This window comes from Cyanistes caeruleus, chromosome Z (assembly GCF_971803275.1).
Source record: "Cyanistes caeruleus chromosome Z, bCyaCae1.hap1.1, whole genome shotgun sequence".
In the NCBI taxonomy this organism is placed as follows: domain Eukaryota; kingdom Metazoa; phylum Chordata; class Aves; order Passeriformes; family Paridae; genus Cyanistes; species Cyanistes caeruleus.
The window spans coordinates 2,506,308-2,516,343 of NC_141732.1; positions in this window are offsets into that span (position 1 = coordinate 2,506,308).

The following is a 10,036-nucleotide window of genomic DNA, read 5'->3' on the forward strand; positions in this document are numbered from 1 at the left end:
CCTTGAAATGTCACCGAGCGCACAATTGGCTGACAAGGTGTTAGAGACTACAGACACAGCATTCCAAAAGGAACAGACTGCTTTAAGGAGGGAAACAACAGGAGAGATTTCTGGGGAGGGGCATCTGGGGAGCAGCTTTGAAGGCTCCTTTTCAAATCTTGGACTGTTTCTATGTTTGTATTCATGGTTGTCCATCTAAATCCTGAGAAGCTCCAATGAGGGACATGAGGTTTGTGGTCAGACTCAAAGATCTTAAAGGTCTTGTCCAACTCAATCATTCTATGACTCGGTGATTTTTATGATTTCAGAACCTCTCCCACTAAACTCTCCTATTAGTGCACTCCCCTCATTCCTAAAGGTTTTTATGTCTACTTTGAACCTCCTAAGCTACAACATGTTGTTACCACCACTATTTTTATTGTGTGACACTACCCAGAAAAGTGTATCTTCATCATCATCCCATGTTTAGTTGTGGGTGCCTGCCAGATCATTTTACTGCTAACCTGCACTGTCTCAGAATAAACAAGACATTTCCCAGCTCTTTTAACTTATCCTCATAGGTCAGATCTCTGTCCCTAACCATTTTGTTAACCCACTGCTGAACAAATCCATCACTGCTCTCAAAATGTCCCAGAAACTGAGCAGAGTGTTTCAGTTATGGCCCCACTGCTGCAGTCCTGAGGTGGATAATGCCTTCCCCTGACCTGCTGGCTATGGGCTTTTCCTTATTCTACAGGAAAACCTGTTTTTCATTCATTTTCAACCCGGTGACCACCCAGCCTCCCAGTCCTTTTCATCAGAGCATCCATCCAAACCAGTCAGGCTGTCCCCTACCTACCTGGACCCTCTGATCCCTTCACAAAGTCATTCTGCCTTAGATGTAAAACTGCACTTCTGTTTGTTTAAATTCAAGGCTAGCAGTAGAGTTTTCAAAGCTACCCTATACTATGTGCTACCATTTGTCATATTAAACCATATGAAGGTCCTGAACCACTGGGGCTCCTTTTCTCTTTTGAGTTCCTGGACCATGTTGCTGATGATCTGGATGTGCACATGGATGCTTTTGCCATGGTTGGACAGGTTAAAGCAGCACAGCCTGTCAAACTCCTCACAGCTGTGTCCATGGGCAAGGAGCAGAAAGTCTATGGCAGCTCAGTTTTGTAGTGTAGCATGCCTAACAATCTCTTCATCCGCCAAGAGGTCGCTCAGGACAGAGGAGGTCAGGTTGGCCTGCTTACCAAGCCAACACTCCAGGTGAGAAAGCTCACTGAGGGCTTTAGCAGCCTATACCCATGGCAAAAATGCCGACATCACTACCTTCTTTGTGTATGACCAATCTTCAATTTGGCTATCACAATTTTCATCCAATTGGATGAGATCTCTCTTTTGGCCGGCCGATTCATTCCTTTTCAGCCAATCATACATCAGGGTTGAATTTGGAGTGAGGATGGTAAGCTGTCCAAGCGTGCAAGGACCTCCCTGAAGTTGGGAAGGGATTCCTGCCCACACTCTATCCCCACAGATTAAGAACACTCCCCGGGGCAGCACTCTGGGATAGTGAGAGGAGACAGATCGTGTGCTGCTGGTGTAATTGCACCATTTGGACTGATTGTAAATTTTACTATTGGAAGTCACATTTTTCTTTGATTTAATTGCCCTTTGGTATTTTGAGGCAGACCATGCATTGCCTACTGGGCGATAGTCAAAATTTATACAATATCCTTGGAGGACCCCAAAAGCTCCAATTCTTGGGGTTCCTCTGGTGCATGGGGCAAGATCCTTGTCCACTTGTCCCAAATGTCCACCGGGTTGGGTTCTTTCCCTGTGAAAGGGTATTTGTGGGACTTCAAAGGAACCCCAACCAGACAGAGGGTTGGTGGTGCTGCCCATGGACAAGCACATGTGTTCTTGTTGGAACGTCTTTGCGAGGGTGATCCACACATTCTCCTGGGGCTGTGCTACTAGCCAGGCATCCACGGCTGATGTTGTCAGGGGCATCCAGGTGGTCAGGAACACAACGATGGTTTTATATTCCATGGTCTGTAAATGAATGTAAACAGATTAGGGCTAAGCAAGGAAAGATGTTATTTTTCCTTCTCCCCCTTTCCTGTCTCTCCCCCGCTTTCAAAAAAAAAAAAAAAAATATGAGGAATGGGTATTGGGGATGAGGCAGTTGGTTGCTGATGGGGCCATTTTGCGTAGAGGGGGACGCATGGCCAAGGCACCAGCGGTAGCAGCATTAAGGTGCATCTCTGTGCAAATTAGCAATTAGGGTTAGGTAATGAGGGTAAGAAGGGGAAGGGAGAGAGGGAAGAGGTAGGGGAAAGGAATTAAAGGAACTTGTGCATCTTCGTGTAGTCCAGCTGGAGGTTGGCTCCTGTCTGGTTGTGGTCCTGGTAGTGGCCCTGGTAGCAGGACAGTTTGGCTTCTGTCTGGTTTTTGATCTGGTGGTAAGCCGCTTCGGTGGACTCCGGCGATGTTTCTGTCTCCAGGCTGCAGTGATTTGTTGCTTTTCTGGACCTGTATGGGTCTCAGGAGACTTTGTGATGTCTGTGTCTGGTGCAGGGTTTGCAGGGCCTAAATATGGTTTGATATTTTTCCCCGGGAGCCACTTAGGACCAGATTGCTTTGTGTGGACACACAAGCATACCCTCTTCTCCAGGTAATCAATGGGAAAGGTCCCAGTGTTTGTTGTGATTCAGGCTCCTTGATCAGCACTGGTGGCTTCTCTGTAAGTTTGGCATGGGTCAAATTAGAGAAGTGCCACATTACAGGGGGGTCAGGCTCTGTAGGTAAACAATTTAGAAAATTCATGACATATAGAGCCTTACAGAGCCTCTCAATTGGAGGAATGATCTCTGTGTTCCTCCCCATTGCTGATCAAGGACTCTTTAAATTTTGGGGTGTCCTTTCCACAATTGATTGCCCTGTGGGAGAGTGAGGTATGCCCATGGTATGCTTTATCCCCCAGTGATTGAAGAAGTCTCTCAATTTGTGAGAGGTATAAGCGGGTCCATTATCTGTTTTAATTTGTTCTGGGACTCCCAGGGTAGCAAACACAAGGAGGAAATGTCGGGTGGCGTGTTTGGCATTTTCTCCTGCATATGCAGAAGCAAACACTGCACCAGAGAATGCGTCCACTGAGACGTGGACATATTTGAGTCTCCCGAAAGACGGGACGTGAGTCACATCAGTCTGCCATATCTGGCAGCTATTGCGTCCTCCGGGGTAAACCCCAGAAGTAATGGTTGGAATCTGGAAAGACTGATAATTGGGACAGGTGGCAACTATTGCCCTGGCCTGATCCCTAGGTAGCTTGAACATTCTAACTAGTGCTGGCACATTTTGATGGTAGAATTGGTGGGACAACTTCGCCTGGGTGAAAATGTCTGGGACTATGGCTGCTCCAGAAGATATGGTTAACACGTCTGCCCTCTTGTTCCCTTTTGCGATGGCACCTGGGAGGTCGGTGTGTGACCTCACATGCATAACATAGTACGGTTGCTTTCTGTGGGAGATAAGATATATTAACTCAGAAAGCAATTGGTATGATTTTGGATTTGAGACTTCCTTTAAGAAAGCATGTTCGGCTCTCATAGGTATTCCGGCAACATAAACTGAATCTGTGACCAAATTAAAAGGTTCAGAGAATTTCTCGAAAGCTCTGACGACGGCTGCCAATTCAGCAATTTGTGGTGATTCCTCAACCACTGGGACATCAGACTCCCAATTCTGTGTCCTGGGGTCCTTCCAAGTCAAGACTGATTTGTGGGATTTCCCTGAGCCATCTGTAAAAACTGTCAGAGCCTTGAGCGGTGTTTTGCGCTGTAATAATTTGGGGACCAAATTAAATGTAGTTTTGAATAGTTTGTGGCCGGGTGGATGTATAGAAATTTGGCCTGAATAGCTATCAAGAGCGAACTGAAGGCTCTCATTGGTTTGGAGTAAAGGCTCCAAATCCCCAGTTGCCAATGGTAGAAATATACATGTGAACTCACACTCCGCGAGAGTGCGGAGACGAACTCTTGCTTTTTTAATGAGTTCTGCCCTGATCTCCTGTGGAGTTGTGATGGTCTTGGTAGGTTGGTTATGTGTAAAGATCCACTCGATGATAAGGAGTGGATCCTTCAATGCCATGTCCCATTGAAAAATGAGCGCGTGTAAGCGTGGGGCCTTACCCAGGACAACCAGCTGGAAGGGCAGGCTGGGCTCATAGAGGTGGGCTTGCCGCGAAGACAGGGCCTCCTGGACCTTGAGGATGGATTCCCTTGCCTCTGGCGTGAGGGTGCGTGGTGAGTCGAGGGCCTCGCTGCCACAGAGCAGGTTGAAGAGGGGTGCAAGGACTTCCGTCGTTATCCCAAGCAGAGGGCGCACCCAGTTGATGGACCCGCAGAGCTGGTGTAGGTCTCAAAGGGTCTTGGGGTCATCTCTGATGGTCAGCTGCTGGGGCACGACGGTCCGCTCACAGATCCGGAGTCCCAGGTAGGTCCAAGGGCAGGTGTGCTGGATCTTGTCCTCGCGTATCTCAAACCCAGCATCCTCAATTGTCTGGATAGTTTTTTTGCAGAGTCCGGTGGAGATAGTCTTCGTCAGCGGCACAAACTAAGATGTCATCCATGTAATGTAGAATGACTGCATTTGGGAACAGGGCCCTTCCTGGGGATGGGATGTGGGCTACGTACCATTGGCAGATGGTGGGCGAATTCTTCATCCCTTGCGGGAGAACAAGCCAATGGTACCTTTTTAAGGGTGCCTGCCTGTTTGGGGAGGGGACAGAGAATGCAAACCTGGGGGCGTCTTGGGGGTGGAGAGGGATGTTAAAAAAGCAGTCTTTAATGTCTATGATGGCAAGCTTCCAGTCCCAAGGGAGCGTAAAGGGAGTGGGCATACCTGGCTGGAGGGGACCCATATCCTCAATGACCTCGTTGATCTTTCGGAGGTCATGGAGGAGTCTCCACCTGTCCTTGCCTGGTTTGCATAGGACAAAGACAGGGGAGTTCCAAGGGCTGTTGGTCTCTGTAGTGTGGCCCTTGGCAAGCTGCTCCTCCATGAAGGCTTCCAGTGCGTGCAGTTTGGTCTCAGATAGGGGCCACTGATCAACCCACACTGGATGGTGCTGTTTCCAGGTGAGTTGAGGGATGGAAGGCTTGGTGTGATCTTCAGTGACCCCCACTAAAAATCCCTGCTGGGAATTCATAGAGAAGCACCCCACTGGGATAGGAGATCCCTTCCCCAGAGGGTGATTGGTGCCCTTACCACAAATGGCCTGATGGTCGCCATTTTCCCCTCGGGTCCTTCAATAATGACACTGCGTTTGCTTCGCATGGAAGTTTCATCCCTCCAATCCCCAAGATCATGCCTGCCACAGGCTGCAACTCCCAGTTGTCCGGCCACTCGGAGTGGACGATGATGGTAACGTCTGCCCCTGTGTCGAGCATGCCGGGACAATGGATACGCTCCCCATAACAAAACAAACAGCAGTCTATGATTGGTTTGTTTGAGCCCACAACCTGAGTCCACATGGCAGTGGGATTGAGGGGAACCTGTTCTGGGCAGTTATTAGGTAGTAAAAAAGCTTGTGCCACTGGAGTCCGTTCATTTAAAAACTAAGGAGCGTCTGAACATGTTAAGGAGACAAAGATCTTGTCTCCTGGGTACACAGTCTGAACCTCTGGGATGGTATGAATTTGTCCTGGAGAGTTCGTTGGATCCCCAAGTATTAGAATATTGGAGGGGTCGCCTGGTGGTGCATGCTTTCCTGTGGGGATCTTATACATACAGTCACCCTTAAGTTGTAAGGACAGCCTGGTTACCAGTTGGTGCCGGGTTCCCATCTGGATTGATCCACCTGCTGGGTCTGAGGTCGTGGTCCCCGTGGAAGTGGGATGGTGGACTTGGCAGGAGGAGTGCAGCAGCAGGGCTTTTGATATGATGTTGGAGCACAGGGCTGTTCCGTGCTCTGCTTGGGGTTTCTCAAACACCAATGTGGTCTGGGTAACTGTTTGTGGGTAGATGGTTGTGAGTAATGTCTCTCTGGACAGCTTGTACAAATATGTTCAGGCTCACCACAATGTCTGTCTGGGCAGTCTTTGAAAAAATGTCCAAGCTCACCACAATTGAAGCAGCGGCTTTTGCTTGGATCTGCAGCGAAAGCACCAGACATCCCTTCTGCCACTCCCTTAGCTATCACAATTGCCACCGTATGTTCAGTTGGGCAGCAAAGTGCTTGGTGCAGGCTTCAACCATTCGGTCAATTGTTGTTTTGGGGTCAAGTGGAAGGGCTTGCAAAACTGCCTTGCATTCTGAATTTTGCATTCGCCATTGCCATCTTAGCCAGTAGCTCCTTTTGTATTTGGGAGCCCTCTATTAGTTTTTTAATGGCCAATTTTAATTTATCCACAAACTTAATAAAGGATTCATTTGCCCCTTGTTTAATGTTTGTGAAGCTCTGCGTAGGCACCTTGTCATCAGGAGTGACAAAAAGAGACGTCTTGGCAGCATTGGCGATGTCCTGTAACGCTGGCTCGGGCAGATCTCGGGCCTGATCTTGGGGCTTTTGGAAATCACCTTCCCCTGCCATTTGTTCCACAGTTAAATTTGGTCTGTTGGCATCCTTTGGATATGCATCTGCCAACTGTTTTAGATGTTTTTTCCACTGCCTTTCCCATAGTATGTATTCTTCTGAGGAGAGAAGGCAGCTCATGATATTTTTAATATCATGAGGCACCATAATATGGGCAGTGAAGGTGGCTTCCAGTGAATGTTCAAAAAAATGAGAACCCCGGCCATGCTCCTCTGCAGCCTTGCAAAGTTCCTGCAACTCCCTATAGTGTAGGGACTCCCACACATTAATAAGTGCCCCTGCCCTGTCCTTCTTATGTACTACAGGAAAGGCTAAAATTTTTTGAGACAGGGCTGAGTCTCCCACCCACGTAGCCTGTCTTTGCACCTCAGCCCAGCCATCCTCAGGCTCAGAGTCGGAAAATGTGGACTGACTCCTCTCATCTCCTTGCGGACATGGAGGGCGCTTAATGACAGCATAAGGCCAACTCCCGTGCCTAGACTTGGCTTGCTTGCGACTGGATGAGGAAGCCAAGATGGCTTCCTTCTGATTGGTGTCATTCCCACTTCCGGTCCCGGTGTGGTGGAACTCGGGAGTGGGGGTGTCATTGGGGGCGGAGCTTGGGTTGGAAGGGGCGGGACTGGGGTCCACGATGGGGAGGAGTTTCCCAATGGAAGGGGAGGGGCCTGACGCGGTTACACCCAGCGATGTGGTGGGAGGGGGAGAAGAGCAGGGTGTGGCAGGATGAGAAGGGGTAGGGGCGGGAAAGTGGCCATTTTGAGGTGCAAGGGCGGGAAAACCTGGGTGCAAAGGTGACAATATGGCGGGGCTGGCCATATTGCTGGCGCCATCTTTACTAACATTAGGAAACGGGGATACAACCGGGTATGAGGGCATAGGGAGGAGGGTAGAGGAAAGGTCCAGAGCAGCATGGCCAGTGCTGTCCTGGTAAGGGTAGAGAGGTGGTGGGAGGGTGTCAGGGAGACGGCAGCAACCCTATATGTGCCTATAGGCTACATCCACCCGCCAACTGTCCCTCGGGTAGGGAAGAGGGTTTAGGGACACTTGGAGAGGGTAATGGGGACGGGGGTTTCAACTGGGCACCCGAAACTTCATCAACCCTTTTTCCCTCTTTCTCGACAGAAAGTATAATGGTTTGAAACAAAGGAAAAAACTTGGCAACTGATAAATCTCCCCTCGCTAGAGCAGTATATAATTTTTCCCCACATTATCCCAAAAATTCCCCAACTTAACAGAACCAGGAGTTATTTTAAAGTACTTAAAAATCCAGTGAATAAACCTCTTTAACTCCCCTTTAGAAAACTTAAAATTTCCCGTTTTAAGGGTACCCACAACTTGGACGTAAAAGTCCCTCTCAGGAGGGGTCAGTCTCGGTCTGGAGAGCTGATTCCCCATCCTTCTCACTCCCCACCCAGCAGCAAAATGCAAACTGAACTAGGAAAGGCCCAAAAACCCTTAATGGGGTGACTCACACTTTTTCTTCGGCTGATGAGGCCAATGAAAAGCTGGTGGGCGGGTGGTCACCTGGCGGCCAGTCCTCAAGGGCTCGTCTTCTTCCTTGCCCTGGATGGTCAGCGAGGGTCCCGGTCGCAGCCCTTCAGATCTCCTCTTGCTAGAACGCAAGAAGTTCTCCTCGTGGGTTGGCAGCTCCAACAGTAGCACACTCTGCAGTTAAAACTGCAGGCAGACTGCAGTGGGGGCTCTTTGTCTGCCCCACGTTGGGCGCCACTTGCCACGGCGGTGTTGATGGCAGGGGTGCTGTGCCTACCCTGAAGAAGCCATCCAAAAGGACTGCTCAGGAGCACAGGCACGTCCTCTGCCCGTCAAGTGGTCTCTGCTCAGTGGCGATCAGCAGGTGACACAGGAAGAGAGACTCGGGGTCTGTATGGCATTCCACAGAGCAGTAGCCTTTATTAAAGCAGGGCCCTCAGTGAAGGGAGCCAGTGAAAGCAGCTCCTCCAACTGGGAAAAAACGGGGAAAAAAACCGGAGTATTTATAGGGAAGGAGAGGGGGAAACTTGGATACATGTATCAGGGTGGATTGATAGGGAGGGAAACCAATGGGGTGCAACAAATTAACATGTCTAACTCAAGGACCTCTGGGAGTGACACTTTTCTCTCTCTGAGAGCAAAGTGCCTTACCTAGGGAGAAACCCTCCAAGGGAGAGCCAGGATCTCTGAATTGGCTGGTTCTTCGGCCTCTACATGAAGGGATTAGAAAAAACCCAAAACATAGTTGGCATGCTTTGAAGACTTTTTGTGCTTGCTCTCCTTAAAGATGTCCCCTTCAGCTATCATGGACCTCGTTGTCATTGCGTGGTATTTGGTGTGTTGTACTGTCCTTGCTCTTTCAGCCCTCTCAGGTGAAACCCACCTTTTCCTATGAATTCTGAGCACGGTTTCTGTACATAATTTCTAATCCAGTAGATCATCTATGATAATGTTGATATAGTTGTTTCTTACCTTAGTATTCTCAGCTTCTACACTGTGATAAATATTTTATGTATATGTACACTCACATTTTAAAACCTTTTCACTTTTGCTTAAAGCACTTTTTTCTTAATGATGAGAGCTTTCTACCATTGAACAAGAAAATTCCAGTTTCTGATGAATGATTAAAAGCCTTAAAAAAAAATCTGTTGTAACATTGCTATTACCAGGCCAGAAGAGCACTTCACAACTGCAGCAGAGACTGTTAATCTTTTCTTTATTCAGTTAATAGAAGCCAAAAGTTTAGAATGACAGAAATACTGAGCAGGCAACCATCTTTCAGTGTGTAACTTTCAGCGTGGCACACTGAAAGAAAGCTCTAATTAGCCATGATTTTTAGACATGCACATGGAAAAGAAAGTGGCTTGCTGGTCTCTCAAAATGGAAATTCTGGTCCCAGCAGCCACATCTGCATTAGCTGAAGTTAGTGTGAAATTTCAAAATCTATTACAGTTTGCATGAACAGCCACTCACAGATGTCACAAGAAGGCTACACAAGAAATTTTGACATTTCTTAATGTATTGGTATAATAAAAAAGATGTGAAGGCTGTGCCTGGATAAACTAAGTACCACCATGTCAGCTTTCTTATGTTTGATGTTTGGGAGTTTATTTCTAAGTGACTGAGGGAGAGGCTGTCAGGCAGCACATATCCTACACCACAGGAAATGTCTCTGATAAGATGTGAGATACAGGCATTATGAAAAGTGTTTCAAGCGTGCAATAAACCTGACATTCTTCAGTTTAAGAAAAACTGTTTCTTTGTAATGTGAGTCTCAGAAACCAACCTGTGGTATGTGGGGGAGTATGGCAGGAAGAAAGAGATTTTATGTTCTGTTCCCCTTTTGCTGTTTGGGTCTTGGTTTTTTTTTATTGGTACATCATTTTCAGAAAATCAGAATATGTTCTATAGAAAAAAATCTGGGGATTAGCCACCTGTACATTCCAAAATTACAAACCTAAA